At 44.2% G+C, this 12,170-nt stretch overlaps 1 protein-coding gene across 1 annotated transcript in view; it reads left to right on the top strand.

Moving 5' to 3' along the window:
- Positions 1 to 5,777: 5,777 nt before the first annotated feature.
- robo1 (roundabout, axon guidance receptor, homolog 1 (Drosophila)) overlaps positions 5,778 to 12,170 on the top strand; it is a 264,703-nt gene continuing 258,310 nt past the window's right edge. Inside the window, exon 1 of the mRNA XM_042708700.1 lies at positions 5,778 to 6,411. The gene's annotated coding sequence lies outside the window, so the exon portion shown is untranslated. The remainder of the gene's footprint in view (positions 6,412 to 12,170) is intronic.

Here is a 12,170-nt window from a genome sequence, read left to right as displayed (position 1 = left end):
CTAGGCGACCGCCTATACCGCCTGTAGGAAAAACGCCCCTGCCTAGGGTAGAAGTCTACAGCTCTGCAATCTCCACATCTTAAATCAAATAAATAATTCTTGGGGCTGTCCATAGAAATCAGCCCTGGATGCCAAAACACATTTCAGAATGAGCTGTCCCAACCCTAAAAGAGCAGTTATTCCAAAAGGTTACACTTGTTTGGGGTGACTAGTCCAAATAACAGAAAGCAGACAAATATATTGCAATGAACCATTAGCTATGTTTCTGGCTTGTTGAATCAGCTTTCTGGTTAATCCTTTCAGCAATCTTTCAGATATAGATCTGTTCAAGCCTCGTTTTTCTCATTCTGAAACGGGGTGAATGCAATTCACTACAGCCGTGACATGCATCTTATATTCTTGTAGAACATGTTGGATATACAGTTATCTGTTTACATTTTCAAACAACTAATGGGGTCTTCACAATTCGTTGGGGAAGGTTTGCTTTGAGCTGGTTATAATCCATCTCAATGTTGCCCCTTGCTTCTTACCACGCTTCATCATACATTTCATATCTGCTCTTCACACTCTTACATGCATCAGAGCTAACGTTTGGTGGATGTGCGTATATCAGAGGATCAAGATGTATCTAAATTATTCCCTGGGTGACTACGAAACCTCTCTCTGTGTGTGTGGCTCCTTTCCATATCTCACAGTAATTTGATGTGCAGACCGACAAAATATTCTCCATTTATATACCTTGAGAAGAAAAGAAGAAGATTGGAGAGGGAGATGAATAATTTAAAGGGTGGCTAAATATTTTCTATAGCTAAATGTCCTGGTAAAATGTATCTGATGATATTTTGGCATGGAAAGAGAAGGTGATGGGTGTGTGCTCAAACACACACACACGCACACACATACACAGTATATGCAATATCTGAAATTGCACATTAATTTGTCCCACGATGGTGCTGCCCTGTGGCTTTCCCTACATCCCCCCACCCTGATGGGATATGAAACTCTGCTGTGGTGGTGTCGGGGGGTTAGTTAGATTTGGCGAGGGTGGGGAGGGAGACCCTGTCGTATATCTCCCACCCGGTGCTAGCAGTGACCACTCATGTCACTGAATGCTCGCGTGCGAGATTACCAGTGCCCCTCTGTAGTGGCACCTGATAGCTGTTTGATGTTAATTTGTTTGGACATGGTATATAATTTAATTCCACCACAGAATTAACTTCCAGTACCTGGAGCTATTAGCAGGAGAGATGGGGATCGCTGGTGCCCCCTGCGCTTTCTACTCCCAGGTGGATGCTGTGCCTTCAGCCTTCACCACTCCCCCCCACCCCCCCAAACCCGTGTCAGAGGGTCTCTCGTGGCTCCTTTGAGGATGCAATCTCAATCACGCTTTTGGAAGCGCCTTGGTAGGACTCATCCAGAATGCGCTGTGAAGTCCTTGCTTCTGTGTGTGTGTGTGTGTGTGTGTGTGTGTGTGTGTGTGTGTGTGTGTGTGTGTGCATGCGTGTGTGTATGTGTGCATCAGGCATTATTTCTCTGATTGCGCTAATGGAAAGCCAAATCAAAGACGGTCAGATTGTGCTCTGACTAATAAGTGGATCATTACTTTATCTGCAAAAGAGGTAGAAGCTAAGAGTGGACTAGCAATGGCTGGGGTGTTTTGTGTGTGTGCGTGGGGTGGGTGGGGGGCAGCTCTCTGGGGGTCTGGCACAATGGTTTTGAAGGGCTTGGGACTGTCAAGCATATCAAAGGCGAGATATTGCTTATGCATTGCGCAGGGTCCATCTCCGCAGTGTGTATGTAGCACAATGCAATTACAATGAGCTGAAATTATTTCTCCTGAGTCCTGGGGTTGGGTCGAGATGAAAAATAAATGCTGTTTTTGTTGACTCTAGATATGTTGACAGACTACATAATCTTTGTCATCCTGTACAGGCATGTATGTACATATCAAATACTGATTATGGGATGTAATGCCCCCTCATTTCTCTATGTTGTTAGTAAAGCAAGAAATTCAAACCAATATTCCCACATTTCCCAATAAATTATGAAAAAACTGTATGATGCATTGATCTAAATATGTTTGATAAAATAGCCTAGTATAGACCTGAAGAGAAAATGAATGAAGAATAATATGTTTCAGAAAGCCATTATGTCAGCAGGATACAGGTGTGCCTGGGATTTGGGGCTGGGCTTTGAGTCTTCACTCAGTGGTTGGTAATGGGATGGCGGCCCGTGAGCTTGCTGTGCAGAGCCCAACCGCAGCCTGGGCAAAGTCAATAACCTTTGACTTAGCCTCTGCTTATGATCCATGGCAGCCCCCCATTGAGTCAATTCACAGGGCACAGAGACAGACAGACAAAGAACAAAAGGGAGGAAATGTAGGGAAAGGCACAGACAGACAGACAGACAGACAGAAAGACAGACAGACAGACAGACAGACAGACAGACAGGCAGGCAGGCAGGCAGGCAGGCAGACAGGCAGGCAGACAGGCAGACAGGCAGACAGACAGACAGACAGACAGACAGGCAGGCAGACAGGTAGAAGGGCAAGACTGAAGACAGTGGGATGGAATTTGATAAAGAAACCTTCGTTTCTTTTCAGGGTGTGGCCTGATGACAAGATTTAAAATATATATATATATATTAAGAATAGATGAAGAGATGTGAGAGATTTTCGAAAGGTGAGGTCCACACTACCCCCTCTCTCCGAAGGACCATATCTGCTACCCCAGGTCTCATCCCATTATCTCAATATGTCCTCAGCTCCCCAGTGTCCAAAGAGCCCCGGCTCAACTGGGCGGTGTCCTTCCCTGTACCTCCAGTCATCTGTGAAGGACAATGAGTCAAAGGGCACACCCAGAGACCGCTAACTCGATTGGGTTACCTCACTTGTAAGTCGCTTTGGATAAAAGCATCTGCCAAATGAATAAATGTAAATCCAAAGGTTAGACATAAGATACAGTTAGATATAAACTAGAGTTAGATATAAGATAAAGTTAGACATAAGATAAAGTTAGACATAAGATAGAGTTAGATAGAGTTAGACATAGCACAGAGTTAAATATAAGATGGATAGATGGATGTGCGCTAATGAATACATGCACATATTTGTAGCGTGAATAAACCTGCACCAATCTGGGAATACCATAGCTTTGTTCTATTTGAATGGGAATAAAAACTGAAGCATGTTGAACAAAAGGCATCACCCAACACCTGCTAAAGAAGGGTTTATTTATTTTCTCAGTGTGTAAAAACATCCAAACATGCACAGGGACCTCAGATGGGAGAAGCTGTCCATGTTAACAATATTAATCAGCCATTCCCATCCATCTGGACTGTCCCACAGACGCCATCCGTAGACCTGCTTGGAAGCTGGAGAGGAGCCGGTGTGCAGGTTTGCCGGGTGGAAAACTTCTCAGGCCTCTCACTGGTGCATCTGTTCTCAGCCTGCTGTTTGAATTCCCCATTCAAGGAGAGAGAGAGAGAGAGAGAGAATTGATTCAGTGCCTGTTTGAGAGTACGCCAAAGTGGGTTGTGCGTTTGTTCGCTCGTGTCTTGTGAGAAGTTTTCTTCCTCCTCAACTCTCTGTCTCTCTTTCCCTTTCGGTCTTCTTCTCACTCTCCCTCACATGCATACATGTGCACACACGCGCACACACACACACACACACACACACACACACACACACACACACACACACACACACACACACACACACACCAACCAACTGGTGCACCACGCCACTAAAACTCCTTCCACTCCCGCGTTTGTCTCTGCCACTTATGAGTCCCTCACCCCTCGGTTACTGCCACTAATGTCTCGCCTGGCACTGAGCGCGTCCAGATTCTGTGTGTTGTTTTCCAGTGTCATTGAAATGTACCCACTGCAATGCATTATGATTGGCAGGCGCAGAGTAAGGCCCCTGAATGCCCAGGCGAATATAAAGCATGAATCCTGCAGCTGACTCTCGTTTTCTTTTATATGTGCACACACTCCGTGAATATCAATGAGTTTGAACTGCGATGTGAAGGGAGAGGACGGGCACATTCCTAAGAAGCTGGGCAAAGGGCAGAGCCTGCCAGGCTCCTCATTGGAGGCAGAGCCGTGGGCAAGGCTGGCCACAGTCAACCCTTCCCTCATCCCTATTATGAGCAGGGAGAAGTGTGGCAACCTTTAGCGGGGGGCAGGGTTTCGCTTTCGACTTCCACAGTCTAGTAATTTCTCAACAGAAGTAGGCAAAAGTGCATTGATGTTTTCAAAATGAATGTGTAATGTGGTAATGTGTCTGGCTGCACATCAATATCGCATAGCCTACCAGGTTTGTGTGCAATTTCATGAACTGGTTTCAGGTATGAGCCAAACACATGCCCTGTAATCTTTTCTTCATTTGGCTCATTTCAGTCTATTGATTTCCTTCATTTCATACAACACCTTCACTGACTGAGATCAAACACAAGCCCCAATACTGACATTCATCCATCATATGATCCTGACAGCACCAAGACAGAGACCTTGAGAATAATTGCACCCTAATACAGTTAAGCCATAATGAAAATTAAATATTTAGACCCGTGCATTCTTTCACAAAGTGCAGCCTGTGCAACTTCTTTGTTTTGGCGAATTTAGCGAGTCAACTATCAACCTGGCAAATACAAATTGTGTAGACATCTGTGTGAGTGTGTTGCATTTGTTGCACGGGGGTGTGGCCTGGTGTGATTTTGTATGTGTGGGGGGACGGTGGGGGTAGGAATTATAGGTGATTGGCGTCTTTGGTTCCCCTTGGACTTGACCCGACTCCCACGCTGGTCAGCTTATGTTAAAGTAGAAATAAGGGGAGGGTGTGTTAGCAGGCTGAGGGCTCCCCTGTCTGCTGAATGCGTGCTTTGGAGGACCAGTGCAGGCTGTGTGACTGACAGCGCTAAGCCAGCAGATGCCTCTATAGAGTGAGAACGCAATAAATATTTGTTGCTTGCAAATACAGCACTGGTGCACCAATAGCTGTGAAGAAGGGGCTTGGGGAGAGACCCTGCCGGTGTGACAATTTGATCCCATCAAATGATGAAATACATTAATGCATTGATGGAAATGTGAATTTGCAAACAAATAGGCATGCCTTATCATCACACAGATTGAGGGCAGCACATAGGCAGTTTCTTTTTGTCATCACACATGGGTGCTATTAAGATTCTTCTTTTGTGCGGGTAAACAATTGACCCGTTAGCTGGATAGTGACTGAAATCATTTTTGCTGTATGGTAAATCTTGAAGGTCTGAGTTTTTCCACGAACTTTCCATATGGGCCATTTTTGCTGTGCATGTCTGCATTTGTTATTTTTTCTGATCCACTCTTCATTTCAGTCTATGGGTTTTTATATGCAGCATACAAAGTGCATATACAATGTGTGTGTGTGTAACAAGATGTATGTATTGTACTTGCTTCCATGACTGGGGTAGCACTGATAATTCTTAAAAGTATTCTATACCTCAAATAAGAAATTAACCAATATTCTGTCTCCGACAGCAGACACATATGTTTCGTGTTCCTCTTCCTCACCTTTGGCATAAATTCAAACCTGCATTTAGTCTGTTCTGAGACCCTGCATGACAACATAGAGGGAGGGATATAAGCATTTTAGAGCTTTGAATGTATGTTGAACAGAGGATATACTGTAAGTATGAGTGTATGTTCCAGCAATTAATTTTCAGCAAAGACGTCAGGCAAACGTACTCCACAGTGCCTTTCAGCTCTAGCCTTTATGGCGAGCAACCATGACTAATCTTGGTAAATGCTGATCACGCAGCACACACTCCATACATTGTCATGAGGAGACTGCTGAAGTGCATCTGGACAGCTTCTAGAAACTGAATCCTCACCGAAGTTGGATATGATCCCAAATTACCTTTTGGGTCGTTTGGTTTTTTCGATCATTTAGATGAAGCAAATGGAGTTCAAACTTGCGAGAAGTGCGACTTTCGGAGTCACTGCACGTATCACACAGGAGTAGCGTGGAGGTGTGTTGCAGCGCAGCTGTAGGGGGAGCGGCGCCACAGCAGATTTGGACAGGCTGCTTCTCCGTCTCCGCATAACGCAGAGAAATTCTCACCAAAATTCTGGATTCCCCTTTACCCGGGGCTTGGGTCACTTTTACGGACAAAGGTTCGGTTTGGACGTCGTTCTGTTTCCAACATTCAACCGTCATCGACTACATGTGCTTGTGCGTTTGTGACTTTTCCTATTGCAGTTAGTGTTCTGCAATTTCTTTGTACATTCTGCGTGCTGTTCACACCGACAAGATTTCCACCACCTCTTTTGGAAAGTTTGAAACTGGAGAATGGAACTGGTCATACTATACTAACCTGAATCGAGGGAGAGGTTATATCACCAACACTGCCGTTTGAAGTGTGAAAGTGGGTGAGTAACAGTTTATTACTGAGCTGGTTTAGCACAAGCATGCGGGGATGCACTGGAGCACCGTGTAAGTAAACGCTAAGCACTTTGTGACTGTAAAACTGTAAAAACTTTTCGACTTAGGCGTGAATTGTGGTAATAAAAACCATGAATAAGTCATATATGAGGAACCCATACTTGTTCACATACTTGCGGGAGATGCATTGCACGTTCTGTTATCGCAATAGCTTGCAGGGTGGAAAAAAGGGGACCGAAACGATCACAGCAATCCGTCCAATTATGCACATGCTTCGTTTGGCACTATGTGAGTGCAGTTTAATAAAAACGATTTATTTAGTCATAATCTCAGGGTAGTTAGAGTAGCACACCTTGTGGATCCGCGTTGACGGGTTATCCTAGTGTAGCGCGTCTTCCAGCACCGCATCAACAAAAGTTCTTATTTTTCCTCGGTGTTTCACGAGTCACCTATACGGCGCGCATCGGCACATGAAAACTGACCATTGTTACAAAGCACCTGACTGGGCAAACGTGTTTTTTTTGCTTCGTGTGGAAGTATTTCCTTGATCGTCAATAGCGCACTGTTGTCAGCTTCAGTAATTTAAGGAGTATTTGCACTATGTCAAAGTTATTACCATGATTGTAATTAGTACAAATATACTCAGTAGATCTATGTTCAACTCACACTTGCGTGTCCAAGACCAAACAAAGCCAAATGTCACTTGTTACTTTAGGAATCGGATTTTAACACATTCCTGGATTTGGAGCTTGGACTTTGAACTAAACAAACTGCAGAAGACCAGCGGCCCTTTAAAAAAAAAGAATACTCTGCACAGTTGTCCATATGCAGTAGCTTGTATCTGCATTCTTCAGTCCGGCAGCGTACTGCACTCTGGTGCGCTGAGACCGGCAGCTGTTCATGCACAGTGGTGCTGAAAGTTCAGCAGCGCGTCTTTACCAAGCGACACCTCAGTAAAAGATCTCTTCATTATAACACGCTATTATTATCATCATATCTTAATCAACAGAATCTTAAAATACTACTAATAAACATATAGATGTATGTATCATATTTGTATTTGTCTCTTATATTTGGGTCAGTAGGGTGATTTCTTAGAATGCATATGCAAATTCTCGAAAGCCCATCATCTTTAGTGTTCTAGTTCAGGCACATTCTTCTCCAAGACATGCAGGAGTGCGTTTGTTCGTGTTGTCCATTGTTGGATCAGATCAGGTGATCTGTCTCAGTGTCTTGAATGAGGGTGTAGACCTATACCCAACCAGTGGCTCATTTTAAAGGTCCGTGCCCAAGCAGGGCTGTCTGAAGCTTTTAGTAAAGGTATGGATTCAGGTGCTGCCTATTCAATTCGTTTTGCTAGGAGGGGAGAGTGGTGTTGGTTGGCACACTTTTCACTCTGTCATATTTCTCAGTAGTGCCATATGCTAAAACAGTCCTAGCCAGTCCTAAATGACAGTTTAAGATCTCAGCTAAAAAAGCAGATACATTTAATGTTCCCAAATGATTCCTAAAATAATTTAATTCATGATTTGTATCATAATGTGGTGCACTTCTGCCAACCAGCCCTCAGGTTGGTTGGTACATGCAGGGGGGTTGGTTGGCACAAATTAAAAATGCTATAGTGACAAAGAAGGTAGTGACAAATATAAATAACTTGAGCATTTAATTCAAACAACATATGCATTCAGAGGAATTTCAGCCTGTTTTTTGTCACTGGCCTTTATATTAATGTCAATTTCAAGAAAATAACAGTTGATTTGATTGATTTCATTAATAGTTGTTCTTTAAATGATCTTTAATTCTCTCATTTAATATACATTTTGCCAGCCAACCCAAAAATCAGTGTACTAACTAACCACACCCACATTAGGACACACCTCTGTACTAAAATGATGTTAGCCAGCTAGCATCACTAACCACAGACTTATAAAAATATAGCTGATTCCTACTCAGTTGATTGATTCCAAAACAGTTCTATTATGTATTTTGTGTGTGTGTGTGTGTGTGTGTGTGTGTGTGTGTGTGTGTGTGTGTGTGTGTGCGTGTGTGTGTGTGTGTGTGTGTGTGTGTGTGTGTGTAATGTTAAAGTGTTCTGGCAGAACCCTACAGTGGCCTGGAAATTAAATGAGTGCCAACTAACCTCGCTCTCCCCTACTTTTATACATGAACAAATCAAGGCAAACAATCCAAATCTAGACAACAAGATGGTGCATCTGTATGTGTTGAGGGCTGGGTTTCCACAGTGCCATTATTTGCCAGTGTTCTTAGGTTTAGAACAAACTTCCAGGATCCACCTGGGTGTGACCAGCACTAATCCAGTAGCATGTATTCTTCCGTGGCTTTTCATTAAAATGGCTGCAACATGGGATTGCTGGTGCAGGTGAACTGCTCTACTGTAAAATCCTCAATTTTGCCCTCTGCCTCATGTAATCATCCCTACATGTGGACTCGGAGGGGAATGCCTCTTGCTTCGCTGCCTTCTCTCGCCCATGATGACAATTTGGGGTGGGTGGGTGGGTGGGAAGGCTTCAGTGAAAGCCTGCGGACCATAACCAACTTATCTTTTCTTTTTTTCCCCTCCGCTATCTCTTTTTCCCCTCCTCAGCTTCTCCCCTCCTCATTTTATTTTTGCCCATCTGACTCCCTCCATTGGGGTTTGGGAGGCAGTAGTTCTGCCTCATGACCATGTGATCGCACTGCCTCGTCGAGGCGTCTGTTGGCTGTTGCCACCGACGCAATGGAGAGTTTTATGTGTATGGAAACAAAGATGGAACGAGCTCACAATGGCTGTGGCCTCTCAGAAATCCTATCATTTCCTGTGGTGATTGAAGTTGTCTTGATGGTCTTGTTTAAGTTGGTGAGCCCGGCAGGACAACCTAAATGGCAAGTACACACCAAAATTAGGTGCAGACAGAATATTGTGCTTCTGCCTAATAACCTTGTATTTCCATAAGTCATGCTATGAAATGGAAAACATGGGAACACCTACATCAGAGACAAGAAATCACATATTGAATTTCAGAACCATCTTAGCTAGAAAAACCAGCAGAGTTATAATATCTCCAAATGACAATGTGAAAACACAGGAATGCAATGAAGTATAGAGCAGAGATGTGACCACAAGTACCCATAGTGATGTCTGTGGTCATAAATAGACATGTAGATGCACGTCATATTTCACACATTTCACATGTGTATCTATCACAGGTCTCTTGCCTGGGTGAGAGCTGCTTGGAACTGTAATGATTATTCCCAGATCTTTGTTTAGCCCCGTAAATTCATTACAACATTGATCTCCAATTTTGTGTCCCCTGGCTTACCTCACAGCCCCAGTACATATTTGCCCAGTATGATGACATGTTTTGAAGTCTCTTCCTCCAGAGGACAGAACTAAGCTTACCCACAAACATCAGTACCCTCATCTATCCAGTGAGATCCCAGCCATCTCTGCTTGGCTCCAAACTTGCACGTGTTGTACATGAAACTACCTTCATCACAGTAATGCCCATTGATTAAGCAAGCTGAAGGTATTATATGGCATTAGTTTTTCAGTGAATTGCACTCATTGAACTCTTTGGGAATGGTGTTTACCCGGGCAGCTATCAATTTCTGGTGCACTAGCGGCCCTACCCTGACCAGTCAGGCCTGAGCCCTCCCACTGGGTCCTAGAGATATTGGGGAAACACAGCACGAAGGGACGGCACGTAGCAAGATGTCATGGGAAGCACACAGGCTGGAGGGGCTGCTGGGCAAACACAAATCCTCCATTATTCTCTTAACTAGCCATGAGTGTTTTTGCGCCTGCAGTGCCTGTGTGTGTGTGTGTGTGTGTGTGTGCGTGTGTGTGTGTGTGTGTGTGTGTGTGTGTGTGTGTGTGTGTGTGTGAGTGTGTGTATGGCCTGCTGTGAAGCCCCTGGCTGCATCTGCCCTTGCCAAGAGAAATCTCAGTAATCCTAGAGAGGTGCACCAGTTCTGCCTTTCCATGGCAAATTTGAGGCTTATCAGCAGAATTGAAATTCACATGTGTGGGGAACCAGTGGAGACTATTGGCAGATTTCTCTCCAAAGATTGGAGGCATTTGGGAAAAATGGAGACATGGTTATGAATAAATCACAGAGGGAAAGAAAACAACAATGTCAAGGCCTTTGTCACAAAGTCACCAATCCTGCGTTGTACCATTGTCTGAGTAGTTCTGCTGTTGTCATGTTCTTTTGTTCACCTGTGACCAGTTGGGTTTGTCTGGCAGGAGTTCATCTTTGGGAGACTGCTGCAGCCATTGTTAGACATTTTAAATGACCCAATTGGTGGCCCCGGCATTTGTTTAAATGCTACATTTTTCTTGCGGCCATATCTTCTACCTTCACAAAATGGAGCAAAAGGATGCACTCAGAATGTTCCATTCTCACGTTTTGAGACAATGGAGGGACCATTGTCTTATCTCCTACCCACCAGCTGTTGGAATTGCCTCAGGCTGTATTTGGATTGATTTATTTCTCTCCCTCTCTTTCTCTCTTTCCTTTTTTTTAAGGAGTGTTTTTTTTTTGTTGGGATCACTGGGTCATTATGTAATGGCGATATGATTGTGTGTCCATAGTGGTCTGATTGAAACATCTCCGAGTCTTGCTTGGTCGGCCGCAGGGTGCCCCGAGGGCAAGAGGGTGACATGACAGAATGACAGAGATTCTACTGCCCCCTGGAAACCCTTTCCGGGTGGATGGGGGCTGTGGATCGCTGGGAAGGGCAGATGTAGTCCCATCAGTCTGTCTGACACTCGCATCATCACCTGCTCTCTGCTTGGACGGCCATCTTGCTGTCACCCCCAGTGGCATGTCAATTAGTCAGATCCTCATGGAGCCCAGGCATGCTGTGAAGGAGTCTGACAGGTTCACACAGGTCCTGTATGTTGTCACTGTCTGCTCAGAAACGACGTGTTACTTGTAGTATGTGGCCCCCATGACACTGTCTTTGATTAACAGTGATAGGTGTTTCTTCAGAAGTCTGTACAATCAATATGTCAAGCCAGAATGACAAAAGGACACCGAAGAGTTATTTGATATCAATTTTTCGAGGTCAAGCTGTTTCAAAGTTTAAAAAGTAGTAACGCAGCAACACAGTTTAATACGGACATGAACCATCTTTCCTCTTTGCACCGTTGATACGTACCTCACAATCCTTCCATGGGTGTGCTTTAGATCAGACAAAGAGCCATCCTTTTACAGTCACATTTCACCTTTGGCTTCTTCGCAGAGATAGATCTTGTCTGATGATATGGTAATGTTATGAATGGACATTCACTTTAAATATACGACCCGACTGGAAAAGGGACAGATGTGAATGTCTAAGTGGGTCAGGGGCGAAAGAGTGATGGAGCAAAGAGATGGAAGGATGGATGAGATCGAGGACACAATCAGAGGGACAAATGAAGACGACATGTCACAGTTGCTCTGAGGAAGAGGATTGTTCACCCTGCAGTGGTCTGTGCTGAGATTAATGGCCTACATTTACAGGACCTGGAATGAGTCCTTTTCTCCAAACAGACATTCAGCGTTTCCACAAACCGCTCGCCATTCCTCAATTTGCTATCTCTCATCGTGGGCTTTTTTCCCATTTGTGTTCTATTTCTTAGCTTCTCTCTTCCAATTTTGGGTTAATATCCCCTTCTGTCAGTTCTTTCATATGTATTGCTGTAACAGAGAGGGACATTCTCAGTGTGTAGAAAACAGTTTAGTTTTCATAGTTCATAGTT

Source organism: Clupea harengus, chromosome 9 (genome assembly GCF_900700415.2).
Source record: "Clupea harengus chromosome 9, Ch_v2.0.2, whole genome shotgun sequence".
NCBI lineage: Eukaryota > Metazoa > Chordata > Actinopteri > Clupeiformes > Clupeidae > Clupea > Clupea harengus.
This window is presented reverse-complemented; position numbering and strand designations above follow the sequence as displayed.